Genomic DNA, 13,672 nt, shown 5'->3' with positions numbered 1-13,672 from the left:
TGGAGTACAGGGACCTCATTGTCCAGTGGTGAGAGGATTTGATCTTTGTGACATGGAGCATTATCCTGCTGGAAGGAGCCATCAGAAGATGGGGACACTGTAGTCATAAAGGTATGGACATGGTCAGCAACAATACTCAGGTAGGCCGTGGTGTTTAAATGATGCTCAATTGGTACTAAGGGGCCCAAAGTGTGCCAAGAAAATATCCCCCACACCATTACACCACCAGCAGCCTGAACCGGTGATAGAAAGCAGGATGGATCCATACTTTCATGTTGTTTACACCAAATTCTGACCCTACTATCTGAATGTCACAGCTGAAATGGAGACTCATCAGACCAGGCAACATTTTTCCAATCTTCTATTGTCCAATTTTGGTGATCCTGTGCGAATTGTAGCCTCAGTTTCCTGTTCTTAGCTGACAGGAGTGGCACCTGGTGTGGTCTTCCGCTGCTGTAGCCCATCTGTTTCAAAGTTCAATGCATACCTTCCAACTTTTTGAGATGGGGATGAGGGACACCTATCAGCAAAAGTATACAGGCATAGGACACCCCCCCCCCCCTTAAAAGGATAATTTTACAAAAAAATATATATAATAATAAAAAATAACTGGTTAAACCCAGAAGTGTTTTTTTTTTACCACTACTATTCCTTTATATTGGCTTTTGGAATTTACAAATGTAGCCATTTAGAAATCAGATGAAAGGTTTAGCACTGGGAAACTTTTTGATAGATAAAAAGTGCATTTTATATACATCTATATAGATCAGACCAAAATGAGGGACAAATGAGGAGGAATGAGGGACAGAGGGACATTGCTCCAATCAGGGACAGTCCCTCGAAATCAGGGACAGTTGGGAGCTATGAGCATGTGTTGTGTGTTCAGAGATGGTATTCTGCATATGTTGGTTGTACTGAGTGGTTATTGGACTTCTTGTTTCCTTTCTATCGTTTTGAACCAGTCTGCCCATTCTTCTCTGGCATCAACAAGGCATTTTCTTCCACACAACCTCCACTCACTGGATATTTTCTCTTTTTCAGACCGTTCTCTATAAACCCGGGAGATGGTTGTGTAATGGAACGTCCCACACTCCACTTCAGTGCTTCCATCATGTACGGCTTCCTCCAGTCCCAACATAGGATATTATAGCCGCATATTACAACCAAGAACTAAGCAGGACTCGTTTGGCTGCAAAACTGGAACAAGAATAGAGGCTTTTATGCCCCTGTCCTGGCTAGGGCCGTTCACAGGTTTGTGTGTGAAAATCCCAGTAGATCAGCATTTCTTGAATTACTCAGACCAGCGTGTCTGGCACCAACAACTACGCCACGTTCAAAGTCACTTAAATCCCCCCTTTCTTCTGCTCAGTTTGAACTTCAGCAAGTCGTCTCCACCGTGTCTAGATGCATAGAGTTGTCGCCGTGTGATTGGCTGGTTAGCAATTTGTGTTACCAAGCAATTGGACAGGTGTACCTAATAAAGTGGCCGGTGAAAATTTATTTTATATATATATATATATATATATATATATATATATAAAAAATGTTTTTTTTTTTTTTTTTCCATACACACAATGACCAGCAGGCTTTCAGCTGCATGGTCCCTATAGGCTCACAGTGAGTCTGACTAATCCGACCCACAGATCTCCCCAGATACTAGTCGCCCCTTATTTATGGGGTACCCAGCCCCCCCCCCCGGATGTTCTCCTCTCCCATCACAAAACGTGTCCCGGCATCACACACTGCACCTTTAAATGGACGCAGTACACCCGCCGCAAGCTCCGCCCTTCTCCCGCTATTGGCCGGCCAACCTGACAATCTCGGGTGCGCCTGACCCGATTGGCTCCCCCGCCTCTCCATCACCACCTGGCAGCGCGAGGCCAGCCCGCCCCCCTCCCTCCAACACCCCACCGCACTGAGCGGTCACCGGCGGACCGGACCCCGGAGAGAGGGGGGAGGGGAGCTACGAGAGAGCCCGGGCCTCCCCCCTCCACCTCAGCCACGGATACTCCCAGCAACGTCGTGGTCAGCCAGCAAACATGGTGGTGCTGATGTTACCTGCGCTGTCCAGGCCGGCGACACCGTCTGCCTCTTCTCTCCGGCCAGGACACGTCCCGTGCTCGTCCCTTCTTCTCCTGCCCCCCCGGTCACTGATAAATCTCTCCTCGCCTTCCCTTCATCACATCCAGCGCCACCTTCTTTTTAACACTGCGCGGCATGGCCGGGGCGCGCTCACGAGCCAAGAGAGGAGGAAAAAAAAAAAAAATAGCCTCGGCTGAGGAGGCGGGGGCGCGCTTTCGCAAGGCGGCGGGCACGGGAGGGGGATAAGGGGGCGTGGCCCAGAGCAGACTTTCGCGGCAGATTGGTGGCGCGCGCACGGGGGGCGGGGTTTGGGAGGTTGCCGCCTGCGGGGAGGGGAGGTCATGTGACATGGGCTTTGGCGCGCCTTTTTTTCCCTCTTCCTTCCTTGCTGGTGGTGAGGAGTGTGCTGAGTCACGGCGTGTGCACGGGGACATTTCATCCCAGAGACCGGGACCGTTCACCCCAATGAGACACACACTACAATACATGAAATATGTGGAGGTCTATGTTCACCAGGCTAACCTTAGCTGCTCTGAGGGGAGGGGGAATCCTATGCTGGGTGTTATAAACCCTCAGGTTGCATTTACACCTGGGGGGGGGGGGTCAAATTTTTTTTTTCTAAGTGTTTTAATACACCATTTGTGAGCGTTGGCATTTTTATTTCATTACCCTATGAAGAAAAATATGTTTCATCATCTGTTGCTATGGTTTATTCATTATTTTTTTTTTTTTTTTTACTTTTGTTCTTTTTTTATTAGGGGTTAAAGGTTATGGTTTAACCACTTCAGCCCCGGAAAGATTTTACCCTCTTAATGACCAGGCCATTTTTTGAGATACAGCACTTTAATTGACGGTCGTGCAACGCTGTACCCAAACAAACTTTATGTCATTTTCCCCACAAATAGAGCTTTCTTTTGGTGGTATTTGGTCACCTCTTTTTTTTTTTTTTTTTTTTGTGCTATAAACAAAAGAGCCATGCAGACCAATTTGATGCAGTGTGCGATGTATGGTCTGAGCACTGACAAGCTGACCCCCCACCCCTTCAACCTCTGCAGCAATGCTGGCAGCACTCATACGTCTATTTCCCAAAGACAACCTCTGGATATGACGCTGAGCACGTGCACTCAACTTCTTTGGTCGACCACGGCGCGGCCTGTTCTGAGTGGAACCTGTCCTGTTAAACCGCTGTATGGTCTTGGCCACCGTGCTGCAGCTCAGTTTCAAGGTCTTGGCAATCTTCTTATAGCCTAGGCCAGTGATGGTGAACCTTGGCACCCCAGATGTTTTGGAACTACATTTCCCATCATGCTCAAACTACTCTGCAGAGTGCATGAGCATCATGGGAAATGTAGTTCCAAAACATCTGGGGTGCCAAGGTTCGCCATCACGGGCCTAGGCCATCTTTATGTAGAGCAACAATTCTTTTTTTCAGATCCTCCGAGAGTTCTTTGCCATGAGGTGCCATGTTGAACTTCCAGTGACCAGTATGAGAGAGTGAGAGCGATAACACCAAATTTAACACACCTGCTCCCCATTCACACCTGAGACCTTGTAACACTAACGAGTCACATGACATCGGGGAGGGAAAATGGCTAATTGGGCCCAATTTTGACATTTTCACTTAGGGGTGTACTCACTTTTGTTGCCATCGGTTTAGACATTAACCGCTTCAATACCGGGCCAAGTCTGACACTTTGCTCCTACATGTAAAAATCATCATTTTTTTTGCTAGAAAATTACATAGAACCCCCAAACATTATATATGTTTTTTTAGCAAAGACCCTAGAGAATACAATGGCGGTTGTTGCAACTTTTTATCTCACACAGTATTTGCGCAGGAATTTTTCGAACGCTTTTTTGGGGGAAAAAAACTGTTGTGTTTAAAAAAAAAAAACAAAACAGTAAAGTTAGCCCAATGTTTTTGCATTTTGTGAAAGATGAAGTTACGCCGAGTAAATAGATACCTAACATGTCACGCTTCAAAATTGCACACGCTCGTGGAATGGCGCCAATGTTCGGTACTTAAAAATCCCCATAGGCGACGCTTGAAATTTTTTTACTGGTTACATGTTTTGAGTTACAGAGGAGGTCTAGGGCCAAAATTATTGCTCTCGCTCTAACGTTCGCGGCGATACCTCACATGTATGGTTTGAACACCGTCTTCATATGTGGGCGGGACTTACGTATGCGTTTGCTTCTGCGTGCGAGCACACGGGGACAGCGGCGCTTTAAAATTTTTTTTTTTTTTATTGTTAATTATATATATATATATATATATATATATATATATATATATATATTTGGTTGACACTTTTTTGAAAAAAAAAAAAAAAGATCACTTTTATTCCTATTACAAGGAATGTAAACATCCCTTGTAATAGCAATATGACATGTCAGGTGCTCTTAATAGTGAGATATGGGGTCAATAAGACCCCATATCTCACCACTAGGCTGGGAAGCCTGAAATAAAAAAAAATAATAAAATGATCGCCGCTTCCCAGCCGAAGCGGCGCCATTTTTTTTGAATGGAGAGGCCGGGCGTGACGTCATAACATCGCGCCCGGCCTCCGACGATCATAGAGACTCCGGGGACCATCTGGTCCGCCGGAAATCTCTATGATCTACATCCGGCGCCGGCAGATCCACTCTCCGCCTCACCGATCGTAACGGTGAGTCGGAGCAAGCACGGGAGTGGGGGGGTGTCCCCTCTCGCCTCCCATAGGAACGATCAAGCGGCGGAACGGCCGCTATGATCGTTCCTATGGTGTAGAGATTCGCCGGCAGAAACCGGCAATATCTGAATGATATCTGTAGCTACAGGCATCATTCAGATATACCCGCTCAAAGCCAAGGACGTCATATGACGCCTGTGGTATTGAAGTGGTTAATGGCTGTGTGTTGAGTTATTTTGAGGGGACAGTAAATTTACACTGTTATACAAGCTGTACACTCACTACTTTACATTGTAGCAAAGTGTCATTTCTTCAGTGTTGTCACATGAAAAGATTGAATAAAATATTTGCAAATATGTGAGGGGTGTACTCACTTTTGTGAGATACTGTATATGGTGTGACACAATTTCTTTTCCTGCTGCAGTGATTATAGCTAGGGTTAGGGCTTGCGTTATCTTAGGGTTAGAGTTATGGCTAGGATACGGTTATGACTAGGTTAGGGTTATGGTTAGTTTAGGGCTATGGCTGGTTAGGGTTATGGTTAGTTTAGGGCTATGGCTGGTTAGGGTTATGGTTAGTTTAGGGCTATGGCTAGGTTAGGGTTATGGTTAGTTTAGGGCTATGGCTAGGTTAGTTTAGGGCTATGGCTGGTTAGGGTTATGGTTAATTTAGGGCTATGGCTAGGTTAGGGTTAGTTTAGGGCTATGACTAGGTTAGGGTTCTGGCTAGGGTTAGAGCTCATTTCTCTTTGCAGAAGGGACGGGAAAATGCAGGAATGGGTCGGGAAAAGGTTAGGAGTTGCACACAAGTTGCATGTATGTTACGCAGGTGTAAAAGGTGTAAAAAAGAGAAAGGGGAACTAATGCGCAAAACCAAACAAACTAGAATAACAGTAATTAAAGGGTATGAGAAGCCGCCAACATATAAAAGTGTTCCCACACAGAAAAAAGTAAATAAATAAGAAGTATGTGGCACTAACTAAAGTGACATAAAAAAATATATATGTACACAATAACTTCCAGCTGCTATCAGATATATGCTGCAGCCTGTATGTGAGTGCATAAATGTGACAACTCTTCGCTACAACATAGAATGATTCAAAACGGTGTAGGTAATTAAAGTGCAAATAGTTAGACTAATGTAAACAAAAATACAAAGAATTCTTATACACATCAAATCTCATAAAGTGCACATAGTGAAATAAAGTCCAAAAAATGTAATTAAACTCCTGTGCAGAGGAAGTAAACCTCCATATAACAGTTCATGCAACAAAGTGCAATAAATTCAGGAAGTTCCTTGGACAGTTCAAGGTAGCTCTTATTCTGCTATAGTCCAATCCAGAAGTCTCATTTTCTTTTGTTTTCACTTTATTAATAAATCAAGTAATTCAAGACCCTTATCATTGAAAAAATTGAACCACTCATCCGAGGATTCCTTATCTGCTAGTCCGTCATTGATGGGTACATCCCATCTCAACCTTCTTGGTACTAATTTATCCTTTATATATTTTTCATGGGTTGCTAACTCCCCTATATCGGGGATATGCAATAAGCGGACCTCAAGCTGTTACAGAACTACAAGCCCCATGAGGCATAGTAAGACTCTGACAGCCACAAGCATGACACCCAGAGGCAGAGGCATGATGGGACTTGTAGTTTTGCAACAGCTGGAGGTCCGCTAATTGCATATCCCTGCTCTATATCATGATGAGAGAAGAGAAAGATCAGTACAAAACAACTATTATACCGTTCCTGTTCATAACAGATTTGAACATCTAAAAAAGGTATGAGGATAGAGGGAGATCACCACAGTACCAACAAGAAAGAGATAGACGGGATAGAACTCCCAATTGTTTTTTAGAGCCAAGACACCGGGAGTCCCCGAGGCGCCATCACTCGGAGTGGGATTCTCGGAGACACACCAGATGTACCCCAGATCCCAAACTGGAAAGAAATACAAAGAGAGGGGAGGAGAGAAACCAGGAGGTACAGAGGGATCGAGACGAGAAGAACACCAAGAAGATCTATGGAGAAAAGACCTGGAATAAACGAGAAGAGGATGCCGAGCAGGGGTCAAAAAACAATAGAGAATAGTAGGAGAGGGAATCATAAACATCAGTGGAATAGAATTGACAAAAGAGGAAATCAAAGTGCTTGATAAAGGATTGAAGTTCACTCCAAAAAAGAACCTCAATAAATTCAACACGTATGTTGCTATTAATAAATTTGCCAGAAGCCTCCACATAAAGAAATATATGTTGAGTAACCCTGGCGAGGGCAGAGGAAGAAGTGCCCCTGACTCTATTAGTATACTATTCAGCAGTCTTCGTAATAAATCTCTCTTCAACCCACCGATCGGGAATGATGGACATATTGAGGTTTTTTTTTTTTAAATGTTCCTGAAGGATCTTGATAACTTGAAATTGAAGAAAGCCTATGATCCAGGTGACATAAAAAGTGGGATCAAAAAATTGGAAGCTAGAAAAGAGATTGTGATAAGGCAAAATCGTGAAAGTGGACAAGGGAGGGGCCATAGTCATCCAATCTAAAGATGCCTATAAGGATGAAATAAATAGACAAGTGATGAAGACACCTACCAGAAGTTACCCAGCAACCCCACAATGAGATATAGGAAAGAACTGGCTAAGGTAGTACAGAAAGGATGTCAAAATGGTTTACTTAATAAAAAAGAAATAAAGTATTTACAACCCAATGAATGTAGGATTCCAGTAATCTACACACTACCGAAGATCCATAAGGATAAAATTAAACCTCCCGGGAGACCTATTGTTAACGGGATCCAATCAGTTGGTGCGAGGATTGGAGAATATATTGACTGTTTTTTAAAACCGGTGGTGGAAAAAAAACAGGTCGTATTTAAGAGACATTAAACATCTCATCCAACTATTAAACGATATTACTCTGACTGATGGGCCTGTCTATATGGCAACAGCCGATATTACGTCATTGTATATGATCATTGACCATAAAGAGGCCATCCAAGTGGGCTTTGAGAGACTATAGTGATTTGAAATGTAAACAAAGGAGGTTTATGTTGGACTGTCTCAAATATAGTCTTGACTCTACTTTTTGTATGAGAAAACTTTCTTTAAACAAATACGTGGTATTGCAATGGGTGCAAAATACGCGCCCAGTGTAGCCGATTTATATATGTCAGAATGGGAAGAAGAGGCCTTATACAAAAAATTACCACAACAGCTTATATTATTTAAACGGTACATTGATAATATCATCCTAATTTGAAGTGGAGACCGAGAATGCCTTCCTGATTTTTGTTTTGATCTAAATACCAACAATAAGAACATAAAGCTAACCTGGGAGGTAAATGATGAGGAAATTCATTTCTTGGATCTACTGATAAAGAAAGAAGACACTAGACTGACCACTCAGACCTATTTCAAACCTGTGTACAGGAATAGCTACTTGCCTTTAGATAGCTGCCATTATACACCTTGGCTAGATAATATCCCAAAAGGCCAATTGATCAGAATAAGACGGAACTGTACAACGAAAGACATGTTTCTCAAACACTTAGATCCTGTCGAAAAAATTGGCCAAATATGTGTATGTTTTATGTGTATGTGTTTGTAAGCGTGTCGGGACCCTATGGGGCAAAGGACCGTGTTATACCGCAGATGGAGACCGGCGGAAAAGATGGAGATGGAAACATGCGGAAAAGATTGGTGAGAGATTTATTCAAAAGGGCTATTGTCCAGAATTTATTGATTAAAAAAAATAAGAGACGTGGCAGCATTGGATAGAGGAAAACTGATACAGGATACAGTGAAAAATACAGAGAATAATAATACTGTATCAATTGTTATGGACTTCAACATAAACAAATAGAAAGAATTGTTAAAAAGTATTGGAACATCATTCGAGCAGATCGTCATCTAGGAGCTATTTTATCCAAGAAGCCCAGATTTACGTATCAGAGGGCCCCAACCCTCAGGAATAGTATAGCAAAAAATGTGCTTGATCCCCCTACTAGGAAGAACTTTTCCTTTTTTTGAGGGAAAAGGATACTATCCTTGTAGGAGTTGTTATACTTGTCGACATACTAAAGAGAGTAAGAAAAAGCAATCTAGCTTTATATCCACTGTAACCACAAAAGAATATGTGATTTCATATCATGCCGAACGGAGGGGGTAGTATATCTGCTAGAATGCCCATGCCGGATCCAATATATTGGGAGAACTAAAAGAGAGTTGTGGAATAGATTGAGGGAGCATGTCCAAAATATAAAAAAACGGTTTTGTAAAACATAGTCTGTCAAAACATCATGCAGAATTTCATAACAAAGATCCCTGCTGGTATGTGGCATTCAAAAATATAAACCCCATTGGAGAGGAGACAATAAGGTTATTAAAATCAGTCAATCTGAGTCCCGATGGATATATGAGCTACTTTGACCCCCTTGGGACACAACGTAGAATTCGATCTTAACGGCTTTATATCCAATTATTAGCTTAGTACTCTCAATTTCCCCTCTACCTTGTGTTTTTGTATCACTGATTGAATGTGGTCACTGGAGGGTTAAATGTGACCTATTTTATGTCCTTTATATTATTGCTTAATGATTTTTTATTTGCTAAAAAATTTATTTTTTGTGCACATTGAAGTGGTGATTATCCAATTTCTATTTCCATGTTTGTTAAAATTGGCTTACTGATACCTATCCACTAGATGGTGCAGTGTATGTTTATACTCTGTTTATTTTATTGTACCGCTATGGAGGATGTTATATGAATTTAGGTTGGGAACTGCTAATTACTTTGTTCCCACTAGATGTCATCGTTATTGTGGTTTTCATGTCCTTTGTTGAAGCCACCACTTGAGGGCGCTGTCCCATGGTGGATTACATAGGCCATCTAAAACTGTTCTTTTTAGATGCAATTACGTTGTATTTTTATTATTTTACATTATAGATATCCCTTTTCGGGTCTATTTTAACACCATTCACTCATCTGGATGCATTGTTTTATATATGTTGTAGATTAGCTAATTTTACAGCTGTGACAACGGAATGGACCATATAAATTGACACCTAGACACCTGACTCCATCACCTTTTGATGAAGTCACGTGAGCAGTGACGCAACGCGTCAGGGAGGAGCCAGGTGTCGCCACTTCCGGTCACGTTTATCCCATTCTGAAGGCTTGATTTGACCCGTGGGGGTCTCTAATAGAGGTGAGAGGCTGGGGGAAACGTGTGGCGCACCACGGATTGTGTTAAGGATTGGAGGAAGCTGACACCGATCAAATATTTTTTTTGCACTTGCACTTTGTTGCTTTAGTTGCATGAACTGTTATATGGAGGTTTACTTCCTCCGCACTGGAGTTTAATTACATTTTTTTGGACTTTATTTCACTATATGCACTTTATAAGAAGATTTGATGTGTATAAAAATTTTTTGTATCCTTGTTTACATTAGTGTAACTATTTGCACTTTAATTACCTACACCATTTTGAATCATTCTGTGTTGTAGTGAAGAGTTGTCGCGTTTAAGCACTCACATACCGGCTGCAGCATATATCTGATAGCAGCTGGAAGTTATTGTGTTCATATATATTTTGTATGTTACGCAGGTGCAACGTTTGAGGGTTTACTTTGAAGTCTAAGGTCTTCAAGTTGCATGAAAGTCTGACCAAATTAGTGCAGGAGCTACTTTATAGTTGCTCGCACAGAAATGAACAGTGCCCATTGGGAAACATGGGGTTTGACTTTAGGGTCCAAAGTCGCATGGCAAGTCACACAAGTGTGAATGGGGCCTTAGAGTTAGGGGTTGGGGGTTAGGGTTATTTTATTTGTTTTATTATTTATTTTTTATTTATGTATTTTATTTATTATCTGTTATTATTTACTTTTATTCAACTATTACATTTGAGCAGAAAAATGTTCAGAAACGCGCAACAAAATGCGCTAAAATACCCAACTCACGTGAATCATTTCAATGCATTTCTATGGAACAAAAAACACTTAAACACACCAATCTGCCCAATTTGAGCTACAATAAAAGCTGCAGAACTTTTTTGAGCTTCAGGCGACTTGGAGTGGAGATGTGATCCGTCTCCATAGAGAATAATTGATTTTTTTTCTCCTCCAACCTTTTGGTGCTTCAAGCTACAAAGCAATACACTGGGAATACTAGTATGAGGCTTCTTTCACACTGATATGCTGCACTTTACCCACAGCATGGGTGCAGTGCAATGTACCTGCAGCTTCCCTGCAGGTTTACTGTGCTTAGCCATAGACTTCTATTATATCTGCAGGTTTGGCGCACTTCCTGAAAGCGCACCCAAACTCCTGAAAGCACGATATAATAGAAGTCTATGCCAAAAAAGCTCAGCTAGTCCAGGAAAGTTGCAGGTACACTGCACTACACCCATGATGCGGGTAAACCGCAGCGCATCAGTGTAAATGCAGACTTATAGTGGGCTCAGAACAGTAACAGTTCATTTGCAGTTTGGGGGTGGGGGGGTGGTAAAACCTTTTAGTTAAGATGCGTTTTTTATCTCCTCCGCTCCAATTGCACCCCCTTCAGCCGCAGTGGCCAGGTGTGTACACATGTCGCAGCCAGAGCAGGACTTATATGCCCTGTCATGGTTGGTGGGTGTAGCACCTGCCAAGCCTGACCCATTCATGTGAATGAGGCCGCTCTGCAAGTGCCCTGCAACCTTGTGCAGTACAGCAAATAAGGGGGTTAAAGCAGGCAGCGTTGTGTTGCTTTCTCACCGTCTGCTTTAACTCCTTGGACCTGAACCCAGAAGCATGCATTTGTGGGGCTCTTGCAGAGTGGCCCCATTTACTTGAATGGGTCGCAATTGGCAGGCGGTAGCACCCACCAAAAGCAACAGGGGGCTTAATTTATGCTGCGGCATTTGTGTATACCTCAGCGGCTAAAGGGGGTAGGGATTGGGGGCAGTAAAACCACCACTCACTTGCAGGCTTTTACCACCCCCCAACTTTATGTGTGAATGGGCACTAAGAGTGCCGCTGTGGAATGCAACTAAAGGCTCGTTTACAAGTGCAGCATGCACTGCTGCTCCTCTGAAAAGCGATCCGAGTGTGTTTGACAGGTGGTGAGGAGGCAAGAGGTTTCCTCCTCACCACCTGACTTAAGCCCATGATTTCCATGCAAGGCACACAATTGTGACACGGTAGTATGGCAATTCGAGGTTTAAATCAAGTGTGAGGAGGTGACACTATGCCTGGTGATCTTTGACTTCTCCCATGTTGTTCAGGTAGATCTCCACCTCTTTAAAGTTGCCTACCCCTGGTTTAAAACTTTCAGTGCTGCTGTCCTGAACTTCTGTTCTTCACAGGAAAGAGTTAACAGTGGACAGTGCAGTCTCCAGCCAGTCTGTTAACTTGGAGGAGAAAGGAGTATGGGGCTGTGTGTTTCTATTGATGTACACAGTGGAGGGAGCCACAACAGTCCCTGCAAGGGTGGTTCCATAGGATGCTGCAAGAGAAAGGAGCCCCCCCCAGCTGCCCCATTATACTTCCCTTTTGAAGATGTCTTCTGAATGTGATGGGCTCCATAGTGATCCTCCCTCAGGGAAAGGGTCCATGACGCACTCCACTTACAGGCTCGCCTTGGTCTTTTGCGTTGAAGACGTCCAGGATCATTCAACCCAGAAGACTGAGCACATCTTGTGGTGAAAAGTTATTACTGCAGGGGGAAGCTCTGGATTGAAGTTGAGCATTGCAGCTCAAGCTAGTTCTTTAAGCTCTTAGCGCCAGCCATTTAAGAGATTTATGAGGCCGGGAGGCAGGGCAGGGTTTAAGACCATGTAACCGCCATGATTGGCTGTCCACGTGACAAGAAAACTCCCAATTGCAAGGACCAATCAGGAGCTTTCAGTAAGGCGACGGTAACTGTTCCAGGAGAGCGCAGCGCGTGCGCTCCCGTCCCAGGTGTATTTGGAGCAATTCACGCAAAAATGCTGCCCCTCTGCGCTAAGGACCAGGCAGCTAGGTGTTAGTATTGGCACATCTTGGGAGACTTTTTTTATTTAACCACTTGACCTCTGAAAGGTTTTACCCCCTTCATGATCGGACCAATTTTTGCTATTTAGCACTGCACTACTTTAACCACTTGACCTGCGGAAGATTTACCCCCTTCCTGACCAGGCCATTTTTTTGGGATGCGGCACTGCGTTACTTTAACTGACAATTGTGTGGTCATACAACACTGTACCCAAATAAACTTTGACATTTTTATCACATAAATAGAGCTTTTCGTTTGATCACCTCAGCAATTTTTATTTTTTGCGCTATAAACAAAAAAAAAACAATAAAAAGAAATAATAATATTTTTTACTTTTTGCTATAAAACACATCCAATAAAAAATGTAAAAAAAATCTAAATTCTTGATAAATTGAGGCCAATATGTACACTTTTGTGCTACATGTTTTTGGTAAAAAAAAAAAAAATCCCATTACGCTTATATTGATTGATTTGAAAGTTATAGCGTCTTCAAACTATAGGCTATATACGGGAATTTGTATTTATTTATTTTTACTAGTAATGGCGGCGATCGGTGACTCATAGTGGGACTGCGGTATTGTGGCGGACATTCAGACACTGACATTTTGTGGGAACCAGTAACACTTAATATAGTGATCAGTGCTAAAAATATGCACTTTCACTGTACTAATGACACTGACTGGGAAAGGGTAAAAATCTGGGGCAATCAAAGGGTTAACTGTGTGCTTAGCCAGTAACTTGGTGTACTGTGTTAGGTGCTTTTACTAGGGGAAGTAATGGATTTTCTAAAATCTATCACTTCCCTGCTGACAGGACAGGGCTGCTCACAGCGGGCCAATACCAAGCATCGCAATCTGCTGTGTCCGATGGACCCAGTGGTTGCAGAACGTGCTGCTGCAGGCTC

The 13,672-nt window shown here is 42.9% G+C and overlaps 1 protein-coding gene across 5 annotated transcripts in view; it reads right to left on the bottom strand.

The window, feature by feature from the left end:
- Nucleotides 1-2,321, bottom strand: part of PHF20 (PHD finger protein 20) — a 96,220-nt gene extending 93,899 nt beyond the window's left edge. For 4 of the 5 annotated variants that reach the window (XM_073606581.1, XM_073606580.1, XM_073606585.1 and 1 more), the window contains exon 1: nucleotides 2,059-2,321. The gene's annotated coding sequence lies outside the window, so the exon portion shown is untranslated. The remainder of the gene's footprint in view (nucleotides 1-2,058) is intronic. The other variant, XM_073606586.1, reaches the window with a different exon arrangement.
- Between the last annotated feature and the right edge of the window lie 11,351 nt (nucleotides 2,322-13,672).

Source organism: Aquarana catesbeiana, linkage group LG12 (assembly GCF_042186555.1).
Source record: "Aquarana catesbeiana isolate 2022-GZ linkage group LG12, ASM4218655v1, whole genome shotgun sequence".
Lineage (NCBI taxonomy): Eukaryota > Metazoa > Chordata > Amphibia > Anura > Ranidae > Aquarana > Aquarana catesbeiana.
The sequence above is the reverse complement of the archived record's forward strand: the minus strand, read 5'-3'. Positions and strand labels throughout refer to the sequence as shown.